This window comes from Montipora capricornis, chromosome 4, assembly GCF_036669925.1.
Source record: "Montipora capricornis isolate CH-2021 chromosome 4, ASM3666992v2, whole genome shotgun sequence".
Lineage (NCBI taxonomy): Eukaryota > Metazoa > Cnidaria > Anthozoa > Scleractinia > Acroporidae > Montipora > Montipora capricornis.
Window position 1 is genome coordinate 9,389,047 of NC_090886.1, and position 20,958 is coordinate 9,410,004.

At 38.9% G+C, this 20,958-nt stretch overlaps 1 long non-coding RNA gene across 2 annotated transcripts; it reads right to left on the bottom strand.

Annotated features, from left to right (window-relative positions):
• Positions 1–5,194: 5,194 nt before the first annotated feature.
• On the bottom strand, positions 5,195–20,168 carry LOC138044446 (uncharacterized). 2 transcript variants are annotated; one of them, XR_011131427.1, is made up of 3 exons: positions 20,154–20,168; positions 17,754–18,210; positions 5,195–5,917 (listed from the first exon to the last, which is right to left on the bottom strand). It is a non-coding gene; the product is annotated as an uncharacterized lncRNA (long non-coding RNA). The 2 variants fall into 2 exon arrangements; XR_011131426.1 differs by lacking the exon at positions 20,154–20,168 and adding an exon at positions 19,186–19,200.
• Positions 20,169–20,958: the final 790 nt, after the last annotated feature.

Sequence of the window (20,958 nt, forward strand, 5' to 3'; positions counted from 1 at the left end):
TCCTCTCGAGGCTCTGGGGAATAAATATGAGGATTTGTATGAGTTTATTCCCCAGAGCCTCGAGAAGATGTCTTTTGTTTAAGACTGAATTTTAATATATCGAAAGTGGGCTATTAATCACTTTAATTCTATTGTTGGTATAAAAACCTCGGACTGCATACATTCAACGTCATGCTTGCAATGTCTGAAGTAAGTAAAACATAGTTATTCAAAACAGTTTACCTCGTTTTCATCATTTACTGGTACTTTAAATTCTCGCTGGCAGTCCAAAAAACAACACAATCAAAGTCATAAACAGACTCAGAACGTCAAGCTTCGATTCGCGACTGATCGTGAGAGAGCATAAAAAAATATTGTTATATATGATACCTCCGAACATGAAACATTTTGTGACTCACGAGCCAAATTTTAAAGACGCGTCTCGGCATGACTCTGACATCATATGTTTAGCCTTGCTTTTTTTAGCTTTCCTTTTCTACGCTCCTACGTGTCGGTTTTCCTTCCGATCTTGGCTCGTGACTCTCATGTTTTTAGTATATTGTTATCAACTCAAATCCAACTCAGGTCAACTCAAACTTATCGCAAACACTCGTGTAACTGCTCACGGTTCCACAATGCGTTTCAGTCTGACTGTTCATATTCATGTGCATTGAACTTCGTAACAAGAAGTTGGAGTGTTTACCACTTGTCAAAAAAACCGAAAATTCCGATCGGAAATTTAATGCTACGGCTCATTCCACCGGAACGTTTCCGAAAAAGATAGAAATCCTCAGACGTATTCGCTCTCTTCCCGTTCCAACCGAATTGACCGGAAAATTCCTGTACCATTTGTTAACTCCCACTCGACCCAGTTCACCTCGGCCTCTTTTCCCGCTTTTCGACACTGGAGATGCAGCCGCCATTTTGATTTGTTTCTGTTTTCTTCCGGCCGCAAGACACTCGATTCTGGCGATGATACTCACCCCTGCTCCAAGATCATTCCCAAGCCAGAAAGTCACCGCTCAAACTTGACACGGGACAGTCAACGACCACAGATTTTCTTTGGAACGGAAAGACATTAACTCTCATTCATACCGAGAGCAATCCCACTTAAATATTAGCTTATATATTAGTGTTAGAAGTACAGTTTTAATATATATTTGTAAGTATATATAATATATTATATATATTATATATTACTATAGCGTTTGTATGTCATTGTTGTATTTTGTAATTAAGATCGAACAATTGATTTTCTAGAATTTAGTTTTTAGGTTCTCCTTATATATTGTAATTCCATTTGTACGTCTTTCTTAAGAATGGAAATGAACGTTATTAAATTCCTACCATAAGAAAATGCGAAGTCACTAACCTTGCTGGGGACATTTCCCTAATGAATTAGCGATATCAACTATTTTCCTTCTCTTACTCTTGGCTACTTTAATGGATAAATGATCAGATTCAAACTTGATATCACTATGCTTCTCGGCTGAAGTAAGTCCTGGAAGCTAATCTGGCTTGCAGGACTTTTCAAGACGGTGTCAATGGCGTTAACCGTCAACCGTCGAATGGCCAAAACTTTAACCGTCAACTGTCAAAAACGCAATAATTTTACCGTCCAATATCAGCCGTCAAATGTCTCACATATCCTCAAATCAAGAACTAAAGGATTGACGTAATGTGGTTCAAACCGGTTTTAACCATTAGGAGGGGATGTCTCATTAGAAGGATTAACTAAATAACACTAATTTACTTAACGACAGTGTTATGATACCACATGAAACCCTAATAATTGCTTAACAAGATGCGCATATTAATGTAACGAAATAAATTACCATGGCAACAAAATAACCATCTAAAAACGCCCTATATTTCGTGTTCAAGCGCTTATATCTCAAAAATGAACCTGGTGATCCCCACTTTTTTATTGCTGAAAAAGTGATAAGCAGGCTAGGATATGAAACTCTCTGCAAAGTTTTAAAAAAATTCTATGCAGCGGATTCAGAGCCACCTTTAAATTTCCAATTAAGAAGGTGGCTATGAATCTGCTCCAGAAACTTTTTTTACACATTGTACAAAGATTTATCTAGTTTTACGAAAAGTAGAACCGCTTTCTACTTCTGTAAAGGTTGCAACGATCGCAGTGGTGACAAAAACAAGAGTTTCAGCGTGTAACACCACTTCGGGGAAACTTGTCTCGCAGGGAGGTTCAAAAAGTTTCACGAAATCGACCATGTTACATGGTGCAACGCCTTCTGAAACTTGTTTCGCAGCGCCGTTGCACATATGTTTCAGATAAAAGTTTTAACGTGTAACAGAAGCTTTAACTGACTTCAGGTGAGGGCATGTTCACAAGGTCATGTGGATAACCCCTGTGGCGTATTCTTTGTTTGAAATGTGACAAACAATAGAGTTCGTCCCCGAGCCACCTCTGTGTTTGGAAGCAAGTTCAGGGGGCACAAAACAAACGTTTTCAGTCCCTCTGGACTCTAAATGGTCACCACGTGAAAAATGCCCATGATTGGGACATGAGGCAACTATTGTTTTCTGTCATTTTTAACAGGTGAAGATTCCCATGCCTTTAACAACTGCAAGGTTGCAGGCGTGCAAGTCGTTTGTATGAAATGAAGGGAAAAGCAAACTGCAAGGCCTTTGAGAATGCTATTCTCTGGAAGCTACTGAATGCCTTTAGATGTGATTGCTTATGAAAACTTGATCCTCCACCGATCCCAGTTCCCTTGTCCCGACATACTGGTGATCTATCTCTAGCCTTTAATCTAGCATAATTTCTATACTAGTCTTTTACTAGGTGTCTCTCAACCGTGGTACCTACTCCAGATCTTTCTGTGAAGGGTGATGATTTCAAGGCTGTATCGTGCACTGCCAGTTTTTCGGGATACAGCTGTAATGTAATTAATTTCTTCCGTCAATTGTAAAAGTTGGTGATGCTTCTCTTGATCAAGTCAGACTGCGAGCTGTCTCTCTTTTGCTTTAAAATGTGTATGTACAACCGACGCAAAATATGGCGAAATTCAAATGCACGCGCTATTAATATCTTGAGCGACAAAGCGACCTTAAATAAATAGTGCAAATGGTATACAGTACTTCTGAAGTTCGTTGAACATTTGACGGTTAGCGTCTTTTACGGCAACACCTCCCATATTTGAACACGAAAACTATCTTTCAAATTCTGTATAAAACTATTGTAGACTCTTTCCTTTCGCTTACATTGTTGATCAGGATACTAGTAGTTTTACTGCCCAATTTTTTGCCATTTCCGCTAACCAGAAATGCAAAAACAATTTTTTTCTTTCAATTTTTTTGTAAGGCTAAACCTTGTCTCTTTTAAAAGGATAGGGGTAATTAAAGAGTTGCAGATCAGACGAGTGCAGTGGCCGCTAAAGACAACAAGAAATGGGCTCGACCTTCAATTTCTCCAAATTTTGGGGGTCCCGTAAGCAAGTGATGTGGAGCGTTGCCGCACACCAGTTTTTGACCATCCAAAGCACATGTAACATTGTTTTCCTTTTTCTTGGAAGGTTCCATTTACGTGTTCTGGTCTAAAATTTCGGTATCTAAAAGTGTTTGAGCACAAACTGAATCACAGTGACCATGATACCGCCAAATAGGTGCGCTATACATCCAGATCAGGGCGGTATTAGACAAGTTGTTGAGAGATTTGGAAGCTGACTCAGTTGTGGCATATTCTCTTGAATCGTACTTTGTAAATTTATTTTTTAAGTGACCTGACCAGGAAGACTCAAGTGTCGGTGAGATTGTTGGAATTGGTGATTGCGATCTTACATTGATGCCAGTATGTTATTTCTGGTTTTGTGTTGGTTTAGTCAATTTGATTCGACGGCTCAATTTTGGCGCTGCCTTCGAAAAAACCCTAGCATTACGAAGGTTTTACACTGGCAGATTCCCTATTTTAAACCAATTACTTACAGGTTGCAATGTAAACTAGAAGACGAAGAGGCTTGACGAAAAAGATCGCCCTGGTGTAAATAGTCCTGAGGAGGACTTTTGTGGATGAAGTTGATTGCGGTTTCAACAACATGAGCGGATTAAGTCATAACAATATAAGCCAGGATACTTTATAAACACAATTGCGAAATCAATGCAACTCTCATTCCTTGCGCCTTATGCATTTTTATTTGAGTAGAAAAACACTTTATTATATAGATATTGATGAAATACCAGGATTTCTCCTATTACTAAACAATCATATCTTCACCGCGCGCAGTGAACGTATCATTTTTATCTTTCACATGTGAGGATATAGCTGTCGTCATGGTAACGGACACGATTAGCCAATAAAACGCGAGCTTCCTCTTCATTGTACGATACTTTTGTGCTTTAATAATTCTTCTCTACTACATTAACATTTTTATTGCAAATTTTCATTATCATGATTTGTTTTTCATAACTTTCATATCTTGTTTCATGTTACACAACATGCGTGTTTTAGTGGTTGGTAAACAATTTTTCATCATTTCGAAAATTAATAAAACAAGTTGTTTTAAATCTAGACATTTCATCAATATCTGTATAATAAACAGAACATTACATGGCCGCTTGGGGATACGAATTTTATCTTCTCGTGCTGAAAGTATCTCTCACTCGTTCGCTTCGCTCACTCGTGAGAGATACTTTCAGCACTCGAAGATAAAATTCGTATCCCCGCGCGGCCATGTAATATCCTCTATGTACAATTGCACGTGTTGATCGTTTCTATGTTACCTTCGCGTCCCCAGAGGCCACCATTCTTTCGATTACGAAAATAATGACCTGTGGTCGGTGCCGAAAACAGGGAAATAGCCGATTAACGGACTTCAGAGTCTTTTCGGAAGTCTCGGAAATTTGAAACAATGCTAGTTACCAATGTTTACAAAACTAGTCCAACACTACTACAGCACATATTTTGGAAACGTCCAGAGGTCGTTATTCTTGTTGCTGCCCGAAAGAGTAACTGCCTCTGTTGGTAAGAACGCTTTGTTCGTGATTCGCGAAAAAAGAACCCATGCACAGGGCATCATGATCACAGCACTGGACAATGAGGGAAATAGCGCTGACTCATTGTCAGTTGTCTTGATTACTGTCGCTGTAGAGGGTGGTTGGAAAGGGAAAGAAACGGGGTCTTTTTGTTTTACCCCTTCTGCGGTACACCTAATACTTCTTCACACTTGCTGTGCGCGTGACGAGGACGACTGGGACCAATCAGGACCGATTTATTCTTGTACAACTTATACAACATAAAGGCGCTTGAAGGAAAATAGCATTTTCTTTTTTTCAGTTCTTATTTCTTGAAGGATTCATTAGTGAAATAGGTGCTAATTGTAACGTGGCAAACATTTAACGAACAAAGCAAGAAAGCCGTTTTATCCAATCGCTTTAACTAGCCTAGCATTGGCCACAATAATAATTCCCTTTACTATCCTGGCAACAATCTTCAGTCGCTTTATTGCAGCAAAGTGTCGAACCACAGCAATCTGTCCCAATAGGGCAACATGTCGGCTGAAGATCGCAGCATTTTGTCAGAGCAGGGCAACAAAACGGCAGAAGATCACAACACACAGGGGTAGTGGCTGGACACGTTCCCTTGTCATCACAACAGACGGGATATTCCGGGCAAACACAAAGATCACCACACTCATCGTGGCATCCAGGAAATGGACAACATCCGCTTTCATCTATGTTGCAGAACAACCCATCGGGACAGTAAAAACAAACGTCACCTATGCAGAAGCACAGTTCCTGGTTTGTGTCTTCTGGCTGAGCTTTGATGTATGGGCGTTTTGGCATAACTTTACGGTTCGTGGAATTGAAATTGTGGACTGCGTGTTCCCGGTGATAGACACTTTCAGACGACGGTAAAAATAGGCTCAAGATAAAGAGAACTGCGCCCACTGTCATGAATTCCATGGTCTTGAGGGAACTAAAAATGAAAAATTTAAGCAATTGAAAGATGAAACCTTGCATCTCTGTTAAAAACAACCCATTTGTAGGATCTAAGTGTAAGTTTTTTAGCTGCACAACTCCGTTTTCGTTTCGCTTTTTCGTTTCACTGCGTCTCTAATGTCACCGTTCACATGTTCACTAGTTCTACCCTGTTTATCATTTCTGCTTAATTCGTATCCTTTGACGTTTCCATTATTTTCGCATAATTTATTGGTGCATATAATCCTAGGTTTTGGTTTATATTTCGGCTTCTCCTACGAGCAGTGAGACAGCACTAGAGGAGTGTTAGCTCGTAGCCGTAACAGTGTTCGTTGTCACGTTCGTTCCCGTTCTTTATATTAACCCTTCACCTTGCTGCCTTAATTTGTCAAGACTGATTTTCAATTTGTAATATTTCTTTCATGGTTTCAATCTTACAGTTTCAACCTAAACCGTCTCCTCACACAGTTTCCTTACGGCTATGGCATCTTTTCATTGTTATGTTAAAATATCTTTCAGTATCGTGGAGTTGGATTTGAGCTACACCGAGTTTGGTCACTCATGCAGTTACACCATTTAAGTTCATAATTTTTAACGGGAAGGAAAGAAACGTTCGAGCCGGTGTCCTGAACCGTATACCGTTTTGGCGACTTGCAGGCGAACATTTATTTCCGTTCTTGGGCGTTCTTTTGAGAGGCGCTGTATAGTGGTTAGCGCCACGGAATTCAAACCTGAGAATCGGCGGTTAAACACCTACTCATGACATCGCGTAGTTTCCTTAGACAAGAAAGTTCACTCCGCGTTGTCCCTCTTCACACAGGTTTATAAGCGAGTGCAAGAGGGAGATTCTACGTTTGAACTAGCATTCCATCCAGATGGGAATAGCAACAGTGAAGTCTGCACTAGGTCCACTCTTCTTTATCGTTTTCATAAATGACGTACAGTCCATTCTCGATAACTCGAACCCTCGCTCACTCGAACTTTGCGCTAACTCGAACCAAAATCGATTTCCCCCGGTTTTTCTGTTCCCCTTCAGGTAATTCTCTATATGTTTTTACCCTCGATAACTCGAGCCACACTCGTCAATACATGAAAAGTAAAACCACAAAATATATTGCAACTGACTATTTCTCGAAAAAGTAAAACGCATGAACTCTGTGGCAGTAGCCCGACGTTCTTTGAAAACTACAATGTTCGCCCGAACCTCGACTTTCGTATAACTTTAATGCTCTACTGCTTTGTTTTAGGCCTACTCTGGGAACTTACGTCGCCTTATGTCGCCTCAATTTCATAAACACAACACACCTTAAAGTTAGTCTAAAACAGTTGAGAATGAGTTGACAAAATAGTGGCAGATCAAGGGAGGCATATTAATGTAATTGTCTCTTGGTTGATTTCCGAAAAAAAAAATTGAATAATGCGTGGGGCAGGGGGTTGCCTCCCGATACCCATTTAAAAGGTACTGATGAGCCTGGCAAACTCCTGCCATTACACATAGGAGAAGCCAGAACACACAAGAGGACATGCAGCAGAGATACATGTAAGTGTTTGCAGGAATCATGTAAGTCCTGCTCCTGGTCCTGATTATAATTAAATATCTGTGACAAGCCTTTTTTTACCTTTGCCTTGCAACACGTAGCTCTAATAGAGACACCACAAGCAAGATTCTAGTCTCCACACATTTTATTTTGGCAAGATATTATGCCATTTGCTTGTTACAACAAGTATTAAACATGAAAGCCCATGAAAATATTTGAAGTCTTAATCTATTAATTCCTCACCTTTGTGAGTAGCAGTGATATGATGTCTCAAAATATTTTTGAAACTTTAAATAACAAATATAACGGATAAAATAACCAAACAAATTTAAGCTCAAAAACAATAACTGAAATCGTTTACCTTTAATGTAATGTTGATGTAAGCTAAACTTTAACTAACGAAAAGGCCTAGGAAAATGTCTATTGTAAGGTTGAGAAGTCTTACTCTAAGCATTTCATGCAATTTTGTTCGATTTACATTGTTTACATAGATGGCGATGCTCTTCAAAAGAATACATGATTTAGTCAAGCAGTACGGATTAACCAACATATATCTGTTATTCCGCCACACAAAGTTCCAAATCATAATGCCATATTTTGTAACCAAACATGCATGCATGCTCTTGCACGATATGTATACCTAATAGACCACTTTCATAAATGGCGACCAATTTTACATTATTTTGTATTTTTGTTAATTAGACCTACTGCCCTCGTTTTAAAACAAATAGTCTTTTGAAATTTGCTTGTCGTAGCGAGGTTAGTAGGGCTTATTAGCATTGAAACAAAAGAATATTTTATTTGGCCGCCATTGTGAAAGAGGTCTATAACACTGCACATCCACTAAACTCCACAGCTCCGAGGAAACCTGCTCTAATATTCTCTTTGTACAGGGTCATGCGTAAATTGATAGATGAACTCATAGCCAAAGCTCAAAGAAATTCTTTTAAATTTATGAGCAAGGAGAGTAAACCAGACATCCGCATAAATTCACATGTAGGTCAAGTGTTACATGTACAAGCTGGGTTTACATTTTTCATATCTGATGCAGGAATAAAAATCGTAGCAACTGTACCACAAAAGCTCACAATATTCTTCCTTTATTATTAAAAACCTCATTGTGATGATCGATCGCGTAGAAATGCCTGATCATGTAATTTTTAGCCTTGGGTTTTGCATGTACCGCCGAAGGAAAGGCCACCAATTCTGAGAATGTTATGGTCTTGTGACTTGACTTAAGCTCACGCAAGTCTGCACATAGAGACATGGACACTAGCTGGGAGAATCAGAAATGACGGACAAAAGACCAATTTGAACTTGCACGATTGTTGGTGATGATAGAGGAGGAGCCTATAAAGTGCCCATGGCTAAGGAAAGGAAGTTTCATTGAGAAAGACCTTGGCCTAGCCAAACTGAAGAAAGAGAAGAACATCTATTAGTTGGTTTCCCGAAAAGGAACAACTCTTGTTTGATGCCATTGGCATGCTGTATAATTTACCATACTTTCGTGCAAAAATTAACAGTGCAAGCTGCAGGAATTAATCTTGCACATAAGTTTACTGAGATAACAATAATTATTATTTGCTTTCATTTGTGAAATGTTTGAGCTTAAATAGTTTCACTTCCTGGTTGTGTAATCATTTTTGTTTACATTATGAATTGTTTACATTATGAATTTTCTATAACAGTCTTATTTAAATTATTTCTCTCTTTTGATGAATAAATAAATAAGCTTTGTAGCTATCAGGAAAACAAACCTTGCAATACACTGTAACTTTAATTGTATTTAACAGTTATTTGCCAAAGGCAAAGTGAGTATACATTTGAGACGAATTATTGGGAGTATAACTTCGGAGCTGAACAACAGAGAATTAATAATCGACAGTTTATGTCTGCTGTAAAGGTCACGAGTGCCTGCGGGAGCCATGCCCTTTTGTTTTGCTTAATTTATATTCACCAGCTAGTGGGGTGAATATAAAATCATATTATTATTTCCATAGGAAACCACTCAACCAATCAGATTGCTAGAAACTCTTTGTTCATCTCTGAAATCTACTCATTATTTATTATGGTTGCTGTTATTCCAACCCAGCATTTTACAGATCTAGTGACATTCAGACACTGTCATATAGCAATTAAAAACTGTGATTTTGGAAAAGAAATTGATCAGTTGATATTATGTGACGTAAGTAGAATAAGCAATTTAAGGCCCGTAATCTAATGCAAATGAGCGAAAACAATAGATTTTTCTCATTTGCATTAGATTCGGCACATGTAAAATGCGACGTTTAAAACAGTCCTAAGTTGTGTAAGGTTGCCTTAAGTCGCCTGATTTTTTGCGTAATTTTTTCTAAAGTCACCTTAAGTCGCCTTAAGTCGCTTTAAGTTGCCTTAAGTTTCGGCGACTTAAGGTCCCAGAGTAGGCCTTGTTTTGTTTCACGTTACTTTAGGTTCTGATTTCTACAGTAATTTAGAAATTAATTGTTCCATTTTCACATGCTTAAAATGTACACTGTATGAATAGAAAAACAGCTAACACCGTCTTTTTCTTATTTCCTGTCCTTCGTTTTCAACTCCGGATAACTCGAGCCTTTTTCAGGGTCCATTCTTTTGGCAGTGTCCTGGCTATTCTCATTCCGAATTAGGAATAACAGAATACACGGAAAATTGATTCTCAAAAGAACGCATATTCTGAAAACCGGAATACTATTAGCGAAGGTGACCTGGGAACTACTGTATCTGTGCATGCGCCAGTTGCATTGGCATGGCGACTGAAATGTTCGGCGGCTCCTCTCAGCTTCCGACTATGTTGACTGAACTGGGCTCAACGATGTGATTTGATTACTGCGCGCTTGACAGTAGTCGGAAGCTTGGAGGAGCTGCCGAACGTTTGATTGACGGTAACGAAAAACGCATTTGTCGGTTAACCTTTGAATTTAAGAGTCCGCATGTTATTGGAAGGCGCAGTAAGTGGCCAGCCTCTATGAAGCGGCCAATAATCAAAGTCCCGAAATAATAGCAGAATAATATTGTAAATCAAACCTCTATTAAGCGCCCGCGGCCACCTTTTGGCCGTCCCGACCAGAGTTATCTAAGCGGCCACCAAGAGTTTAATACACTTAGTTTGGCTTTGTTTTGAAAATGTGTTGAAGTAATATACAGTCCGTGATATGATAAAAACATGTCAAACACACCTTTATTTTTCAATTCCGCTGTCACTAAGGGTGCGTTCGATTGACCGTATTCCGGTATAGGACTACTTGGAATAGAAGTTAGAAATCCTTCGCTTTTACGAAGATTCACATTAAAATTGTCAAACACCTGCTAAAATAATATTTTAACATATATTTATTATCCTTGTTGCTTCAAAACGCCAGACATACCGTTTTGAATCATTACTCCACGTATTCTTATTCCAGAATAGAGTCAATCGAACGCTCCGAAAGCGAAGTGAAACAGGTTTAAATTTTTACTTAACCTACAAGCTCAGTATAGAATGCGTCAGTCAAATCAAATGAATTCTCAAAAAAAAATTGTCACAAGCCTCTAAAGGTGTTTGTTTGAGAATTCTCTCTTCTCATGCGTCCGCCATGTTTGATTGAAAGCGAGGCTAACCGCGCAAACATTCAAGATGGCTGCCACACACTGTTGTGTGCCGTTGTGTACGAATGATTCAAGATACAACAAAGAGATATCCTTCCATGCTTTCCCAAAAGAGGCCAAAAGGAGGGCAGAGTGGATTGCAAGAATACGAAGAGATCCAGGACCGAATTTTGAAGTTAGTTCTAACTGTCTGGCCTCTCGTTCGAATTCTGTTTGTGTTTATAGCTTGATTTAAACTTAAGATAAAGCTAAAGCATATTTTCTTATAATCCTGTTTGTTAGCGCGGTGTTATTGGATTTCATGGATGAACTAGGTTAGGTGAAATTGATCGTGATTTAGTGAATGCAGGCCTATATTCACTATCGCTACGGCTGCTTTTCTTTTGACATCTTGTCAGATTAAAAAGCATACTGCTGTTTGTTCGGAGCATTTTGAGAAAACTGATTATAGACGTTCGTTGGCTGGACAGCGGCGGCTATTGAAGTCAACAGCAGTCCCTTCTCTCTTCGCTTGGACTAAGAAGAAGGAACAGGAAATATCAAGAAGAATCTTGAAAAGAAAGTCATCAGAGATCCCCCCAACATTTCAGCTTAACACAAAAGGTGCCACCTTAGTGAATTCCTTTCAGCTTCTGTTCCTATAAACTGCTGTTTTAAAGATGCTTCAAATTTATATTACTGGTGTTTTTGTAAGTGTGCACATATTTTACTTAGGAACCCAAGATTTTTATTCACTCACATTCTTTTGTGCAAAAGTAATTATTTCAGAAGCTGAGAACACATGGTCTACTTGTGATTGGATTTCTCTTGCAAGAAAGATTGTGAATATTTTAAAAGTACTCACACACTTGGGCTCCTTGCTGTATCAGTTGCGTATACTCTGCCATGTCCCTTTTATTTGTTCACTTGGAATTAATATTATTTTGATGTTACACAGGGACTCCATCTAAGAACTTTGAAAACTTTAAAATAGACATTTTTTGTTTTTATAGAAAAGGTCACTAACCCAGCATATACCAGTACTACAAAAATTAATGATCATCATTATTGTGTATTGAGACAGGAAGTGTCACTTGAGGAGATGCTCCAGGCAGCTAGGAAAGAGATAGAGAGACTCGAACAGGAACTTGATAGGAAGAACAATATAAGTCAGTTTGGCCTTCGCCGATTTATGTATGATGATGAAATGATCCGGTTTTATACTGGGTTTTCAAGTAGTAATGTGTTATGGTCATTTATAGATGTGATAAAACCATCTGCTGAAAAAATGAGAACGTGGTCTCAAGTTCAACGTGGCAGGGCTAAAAAGCCTGGTGAAGGGATAATTAATGAAGTATTTATAAACATGAAAAAACAGTCCCTTGCTATAGAAGATCAACTGTTCATGTGGTTGTGTAAGGTCAAGCTAGGCTTATTTGATCAAGATTTGGCTGTCAGATTCAATGTGTCAGATTCAATGTGTCAATTTCTACTGTAAGTAGAATGATTATAACCTGGTCAAACTTCCTTTATTTTACAATGGGATGTTTACCACTATGGTCGAGTAGATCACAGATTAGAAAAACAATGCCAATTAGTTTTAATGGTAGTTTCAGCAATGTGCGTGTGATCATAGATTGCACAGAAATGAAGGTTCAGACACCTTCCTCTCTTGTGCTTCATTCTGAGTTTTACTCTAGTTACAAAAGTGCAACCACCTTCAAAGGTCTTGTTGGTATTACCCCCAGTGGTGCAGTGTCATTCATCTCCAAACTCTACACGGGATCTATAAGTGACAGGGAGATAGTGAAAAGGTGTGGAATTTTAAAGCTGTTAGAGGATGGAGATGGGGTTATGGCAGACAAAGGTTTCACTATAGAAGACCTTTTATCTCCTTTAAACTGTTCTCTCAACATTCCACCATTTCTGAGTGAAAAGGTTCAGTTTTCCAAGGAAGATGTAGAAAGGACTCAAAAAATAGCGAAGCTAAGGATCCATGTAGAGAGGGCAATTCGTAGAGTCAAGGAAAACCATTTATTTGATGCTGTACTTCCACTGTCATTAGCCTCTTCAATTAATCAAATATGGTCGGTCTGTTGTATGCTATCAAACTTTAAAGGACCTCTATTTTAAAATGATAGCAATTAATTTGAATAAAAACATTTACAAATAAAAATGAGGTTTTATCAGTGGTGTGACATTTACAATGATGGAAGATAATAGTTGTAATAAAACAGAGTTAGCTTATTGTACATGTCGGCAAAGAACTCTTCATCAAAGTAAATGGTTTCAATGTGCCAATCATTCTTACAAAATACCATGAAGTCACACCATTTGAGCCCGGTGATGGCCATCTGCCCCATTACCTGAAAGTAATACTCATGGGTTTTCTTTAGTTTGAGTTGACCATTAACAATCTTTAAATACTTGGCATCTCTGCATGACTCACACTGGGGACACTTAATTTCAAGCAATCCAAATACCTCATTGCGTGTTGGGTCATAGACAAGAAAATCAGGGCTTGCTCCTAAAAAGGGACAGCCTGGATTAATAACAAATCCTGTTCGGTATACATTGACAAACCTGGTGTTGACATATGACTGTGCTGCCTCACTTTCATGTTCAAGGCCATACTTCATGGCAGCAGTCTGAACAGTTTTCTTTTTAAGCTGAGTTACCAGACCCTCATAATCACTTTTTCTTGAACAAATTTGCTTAAATTTTGATTCTGTGAGCCGCCGCTTTCTCAGCTCATGCCAAAATGGATTTTGAGATTGGTCTTTTGTTTCCCGCTCAACGTTGGATGCCTGCTCTAATGATACCTTTAATGAATCAAGTACATTAGCCTGTGAGCGTGGAAGAACATGGCTACATAAGGGATCAAGCAGCTTTGCTGGTAGGACAGGTAGGGTATCCCTCTGATCTATGGATAAAAACTTACTGTTTTCCCTAATAGTAGGTTGTTGATAAGACACAACACATCCCTTCGGTACAGTGCCATAGTTGCACTCGACATACTCTAATTCACCCTCGCTAAACAATGTAGCAAACTGTGTTTCTTTGTAGTCAGTTTTAGCCCTTGCTAGAAATTCCCTTATAAATTCTGGGTTGGGGTAGTTTTGTATAGGGTTATACAAATTACTCTCTACACCATCTATGGCACGCTTCTTACATTTAGGACCTCCCTCTGATTTTAATTCGGGTTTTCTAACAATAAGATTATCAACAGCTTCAGGATGGATTCCAGCTGAACGGGGCTTGTGCCATTCCTGTGGCATAGATGTCTTGGATGGTACCTCTGGGACAGCATCAATTTTAAGGAGGCTGTAATGGGCTGCCTGGTATATCAGTGCCACCTTATGGTTACATATTCCCTGCCCAGCCTTACATGAGCAGGAATGATCCACCACTTCCTCATTGTAAAACGACATCTTTGAAAATATATGAAACAGAAGTTTTTAAGCTTATAATCATTATTTTGGAAATAAGGTAACAAAGGACAACAAAGCAGGAAATAAAGAAACAATTATTTACTATAATTTATTATTTTGTAATGAATAGTGTACATTCTTGTTCATACAGATATAGGGAAAAAAGGAATAATTCAAGGTTATTTGAATTAACTTTGAGAACTTTCACAATATTCAGTAAAATGTCAACTGCCCCATGCACTTAAGTTACTTAAATTTAGCATTCAGCTAAAAAACAACCATACAACTAACCCATAAGTAGTGTGGCTCTTCATTTTTCCTTAACGACTTGAAACATCTTGCTCTGATAAAAACAGTGTCATCTTCTTCTCTTTTACCAACTTAATGAACAATCATACCAGTAGGTAAGTACCTGCTTAGAAACTCCACGCCCGGCTTTGCAAGCTTGCCCATACCAGCAAACACGGAAGAAATGAACGATTGACCTTCATAATCTTTAATAAATCCTTCGCAGAAAAACTTACAGCCTTTAACAATGCCACTCTGGGGTGCTTTGTTGAGCTTAACAAAAGTATCGACGTCTTTCATCGTCAACTCAGGGTTATCTTTCAACAATCTGGTCCATTCGATCGGCAAGACACTGCTGGCATTGGCAGCCATCTTGAATGTTTGCGCGGTTAGCCTCGCTTTCAATCAAATATGGCGGACGCATGAGAAGAGAGAATCAAGTGACGTTTCTACAAAAGATTATGCTAATTTCTGACGAGCCAACCTCGTTCCCAGGATCACTCTTCTCTGCCTCCACTTCCATTGTCGTTACGACAATGGAGGCAGAGAAGAGAGACCCTGGGAACGAGGTTGCAGAAGCGCCCAACCCCCATTAAGCAGCCACTAGCCGTTTCCCCGTACGGTGGCCGCTTCATATTCTATTGCTCAAAAAATTCTATCAAGGGATTATTCATTACTTTTTCAAATAAATTTGAAAAGTTGGGCAGCAAAGAAATAGGTCTAAAGTTTACAAGAAGACTAGGATCGTCTGCTTTATAACAGGAATCACTTGACAATTTTCATTTTATCAAGGAAAATGACTTTTTGTAAAGAGGGATTTATGATATTTGCCAAAGATGCAGAAATCAAGTGAAATTAGTGTTAATCACGCGCATTCGTGCTACAGCTGCCTTCCAGTTCGCGGGTGTCGGTAGGTTTCAGGGTAATAAGAGGATGGTTATCGTCACCAAGAAAAGAACGAAAAGAACAATTTACATCGGGTATTGCTTTAGCTAAGTTAGGGCAAATATTAGCAAAGTATTTACAAAATTTATCAACAATTTCCACAGGATCTTTTATCGTCTTACCCTCAGATTTCAATGACGAAGGCAAAGGTGATTTGCTGTGACGCTCAATTTCCAAGTTTTTCTGGGGTCATCTTTGGCAAAATAGATTTTGGTTCGAGTTCTTTGACGCCAGTGCTGGAACATGTCGATAAAGATAGGGATGTCGGCTTCGCGCACAAGGTCCCAAAAATTCATTTTCGTTTAACGCTAGTTAAAGGTCGCGTTTTAATAAAGTTTCCTTTATTTTACAATGCAAATCAGAGCTACCATTTGCTGAAACTTGAAAATGGTCCCATTTTATGTTGTGACCTGTTTTTACTGCGTGACTTTGACTGATCCCATTGAGTGCTTCGAAATGATCTTTTTTACGGTCACGTAAGGGACGTTTCGTTTTACCGATGTAAGACTCATTGCAGTCCCAGCAAGATGCCTTATAAACAACCTTGGGTTTTTGTGATTTGAACAAACGATCTTGATTCGACAAGTGCTCTGGAATATTACTTTGAGGTTTACAAACCGATAAAACTTCAGGCCCGTAGCTGGAGTATTTCAAGGAGGATTCGTATCCATTTGTCTGACGAGAAACGTTTAGCTTAGGGTGGGGGTAGGGAAGAAAAAGCGCTTTTAATCAAACGTCAGTTTGGATCGCTCTAGTATTATAAGTCCCTTAATTCCCTACTGTACAAAAAGCTAGTGCTTTATTTGTATAACACTAACAGTCCGTATCGATCACAACAAGGGGCCAAAGTAACATTAAGTGTCACAGCAAAGGGACTGTATAGCGATAGGTTAAAAAATCTAGCTGTATGTCTGTTTAAGACATCATTCATATTCTAGGAAATAATTCCTTGTGGGTAACCATTTTAGAGCAAAAATTTCTTAATTCCCTAAAAACCAGATTGAAGTAAGGAAGATGAAGAACAAATCCGTAAACAACAAAAGGTCAGTGTGCGAATCAAATTCACTTTATATTTCCGGGTGTAACTTAAGACCTGTAAAATGTCAGCGACCGGATCAGTGGTCGGGCTCTCTCGTTGCCCACATCTGATACGTCACCAGATTCGAATCAAAATCGTATGCACGTGTTACAGCTTGTAAAAAAAGGATAAAAGTCCAGTGTTTCACACGCCGTCAATCATGGCAAACGGCACTGGCCGCGATCATTATACACAAGTGAAAGCATCTGATTAGAACAAACATGCATGTAAGAACCGAGCCTAACAAGTCCACTTCTGGTTGGATCCACCTAGGTCAGAGTCCTGTTGTTTTCCCCACTTGCCGCTTGTTGAAACATTGTTTGCTTGACCTAATCCCTCAATTCCTCCCCGTGTTTTTCGAGTGCGCTTTTAGTCATGAAGCCAAATGATTGTTGAAACATTGTTTCCTTGACCTAAGTCTTCTATTCCTCCCGCATGTTTTTCAGATGTGGTTTTAGTCATGTGAAGGCAAATGATGAGATCGTGGGAGGGCCGGGGCAACTAAAAATCTCTGCATTAACTTGGAAAACTATCCATCCGAAAACTCTACTGTTTCTTTTCATCTGTTTCGAAAAGACGACCGCTTTAATTGTGTCGACATTTCCGACCCACAGCATGATGAATCACCCCTATAGCAATTGTATTGAATTGCGGCTTGCCCACGGCAATTACACATCGGGGTAGAACCATCTAACTTATAATTGAGTACTGTAATGCAACGCATTCAAACACCACACTCATTGCCTGTTTCCAAAACTACTGCCAGCCACTAAACTACTTGAAACCAAATCTTGAGTTTAAGACTTTGGAAGCCAAAATCCTAAATGATTTAACATGGTGTAGCCGAAGAATCCGTGTCACAACTCTAAAATCACTGATTAATTCTATTGCTGGTATTACAACCTCGGACTACATGCATACAACGTCATGCTTGCACAGTCTGAAGTATATTAGTTATTCAAAACAGTTTACCTCGTTTTCATCCTTGACTGTTTCTTTAATCTCTCGCTGTTCCAATAAAACAACGCAATCAAAGTCATTAACAGACTCAGAATGTCAAGCTTCCTGACGAGACTCAGTGTAAAATGTCGCGACTGGTAGTGAGACAGCATATAATTGATTTTTATATATGATATCTCCGAACATAAAACAATTGGTGACTCACGAGCCAAATTTTAATGACATGTCTTGGCATGACATCATCTGTTTAGCCTTGCTTTTTTTGCTTTCCTTTTCTACGCTCCTACGTGCCGGTTTTCCTTCCGATCTTGACTCGTGACTCCAATGTTTTTTTTCCAACTCAGGTCAACTCAAACTTATGGCAAAGACTCATTTAACTCTGTGTAGCTGCTCACGATTCCACAACGCGTTTCAGTCTGGGCTGTTCCGAAGAAGATGAGTACGGAGTACGGAGTGCGGAGTGCGGAGTCTAAAAAAAAATTTTTAAAAAAATTAAAAAAAATTTAAAAAAAATAGAAATGAAAGAATTTAAAACTGAATTAAAAGAATCAACACATACATAAACTAGAAATAGAAATTTAAGAAATAAAAATGATAATTATTAAAAAATTCACGGCGCCTGAAGTGGACTGTTCATATTTCATTCAGTGCAAATGGTATTTTCTTAATTAGCAGTTCACTTTTACGAAAAAAAAAGTAAAGAACAGTCCAGTTTTCACCATGTCTAGAAAATGTGAGAAATTACACCGGTTTTCTTGAAAAGCCGTGTTGCCTTAAAACAAACTGAAGCTTTGCTTTCCAAAAATAAACTGCCCTTGTGAATTAACCCTTGAACCATTCAACAACAACTTGTCAACTGCGCGTCCTAAAGTTCTCGCAAAGTTCAAACTAAAACCTTGAAAAATATTCAGCGCTGAAAAATAGTAAGATAACTAGTAGTAATCAAAGATTAGGAGTGCGTTCTCCGCCTGTGATAATAGTTGTCTGTTGCTGAAATCATTACTGTGAACGGCGAAAGTTTTACAGACATATAACATACTGACAAAGTCCACTATTGTTCTGTGGATTTTGATTTCCTTGCTTTATTTAATGCGATTCGATATGACCTTTGATGACACGTTGCGTGACGGCTCCAGTTTCGGTAAACTAGCAAATTCATGTTCTTAAACGTCACATTTTCACTTTTACTGGTAATGTTTCAGCATGAAGGCTGATTTCTAAAAAGACTACTTGTGTTACATCTAGCACTCCGGGTATTCTGAGCTGGAAGCACAAATATCAGCTAACATCTGTAACCTTTGCTCTCGCGTTTCCGGCCCGTTTATCCGTGCTTTATGTTAACAAACTCCCGGAAAAACTCCGTGCGACTGGCAATAATTATTATTTCCGCTGATGAATAAAAATAAGTCAGCATTTACATTGCTCTTCCTTAGTTCTGGCTTACTCTTATAGGTCTTGGCTTCAGAGTACTCTTCCATCGATTCAATTTCGACCTTCGCTGAGTACAGACTGAACAATTTGTGGCCACTGGAACTATATATTAGCTGCGCTTACACTAGCCATTTTGCCCTTGGGTAAGTGGCTTTTTCCCACGGGGAAGCAATTTTTGATATGTAACCGATCTGCCCAAAGGAAAATTTCCCGTGGAAAATTTCCATGGGTACGTCAAAAAGAACAAAAGAATTGCCCATGACAGTTCCAGATGTAAGTCTTATGGTTAACAAAACCCCAAAGCGGCTCAACCAATCACAAGATTGCCGAACGCGAGGAAAATACATGCTGTGATGAACTGTGTAAACAACTGCGGACGTGGAAATACCCAAGCACGCCTTTTCTGGCCAGCAGCAAGTCGACGTCTAAATTATAAATTGGAGAGTTGCAAGGACTAGAGAAAGCGTAACTGAAGTCGACGTCTTTGTTGCCTTCTTAAAATGAAGCGATGAATCGCTGAACGTAATTGAGGTGGACAGTTTATTAGAAGCGCCGACGTGACAATTACCGAAAATAAGCCAAAGAAAAGTTTGTCGTTCAGATGTAGATCTTCGATGTTTACATGCAGATCTTTGATGTTTATTATTTTTTTTTTTAGATCCTTAATTTTAATGTATTTTGTATTGTAATTAGCTTTCAAAAACCATTTAGAGGAAAAACTAATAAATCTCATCTTATCTTATCTTAAAGGTAAGTTTCCCACCAAAACAGGCCAACGCTTACCTTCCCCTTGGGTAATTTACAAGTGTGTAACCGCAAATGGGGAGTCGATCATAACCCAGGGTAAACCCAACCCAAGCCGTAACCCCAAGGTTCCCCATGGGCAAGAGGTCTAGTGTAACCGCACCTATTAAAGTCAACAAATGTAATCAAAATATAGCCAATGAAATATGGCTGTTCCCACGCGTACGGTTAACATACCAAAGCCAAGGCGATTCGTTGCAGCTGGAGCATCTCGCAAAAACCGACTCGAAATCCTAACTCGAAAATCCAACTCGAAATCCTAACTCGGGAGTTAATTTGTCTCATAATAAAGCTGAACTACTGTAATAAGACGCACGTGTTTAATCGTGTTTAATCGTAAACAATTTGCGTGACGCTACGGACACAGACTCGCCGGTGCGTGCTTTATAAAAATAAAAACTATTCCTTCCAGAAAAATCAAATAAATATTATCGGCGCATCTTGCAAACTTTGAATGAAGATCTTGTTTTTTTAACGGAGAACACTTTACCGTTTGAATCAGCGAATTAAGCGTGTGTATGCCGTGACATTGAACAATGCCCTCTCGCCGGCGCGGGCCTTCAGAAAAGCAAACTTTTCCCTCGCCATTTCACATCGCTGTAATCAAAATTCAAGGTGTAAAAATCAGAAATATTTTAGCTTGTATTTTAAAAATAATTTGTGTTAGCAATATTCATCATATTATAGGCTTGTTAGGTCCCTGGGTGTTTTTCGAAAATCGCTAAAGTACATCTACCATGAAAACTCAAAACACGTCGTCTTTCTCTGGTTAAACAGAAAAATCCAGCGTATCGAGGCGTATTAATTAATCCTTTATACCACAAAGGTAATAAGCCGTTGGAGCAAGAAAATTCGGTCTTATTCACAGATCAAGTGGGCGGTTGAAAAAGGCAAACAAAAAATCAGGTATGATCCTAAAATAGATTGGCGACGCGCTCATTCACAGGCGGTGAGCGGTGAAAGGAAAATGAAATGGAACGTC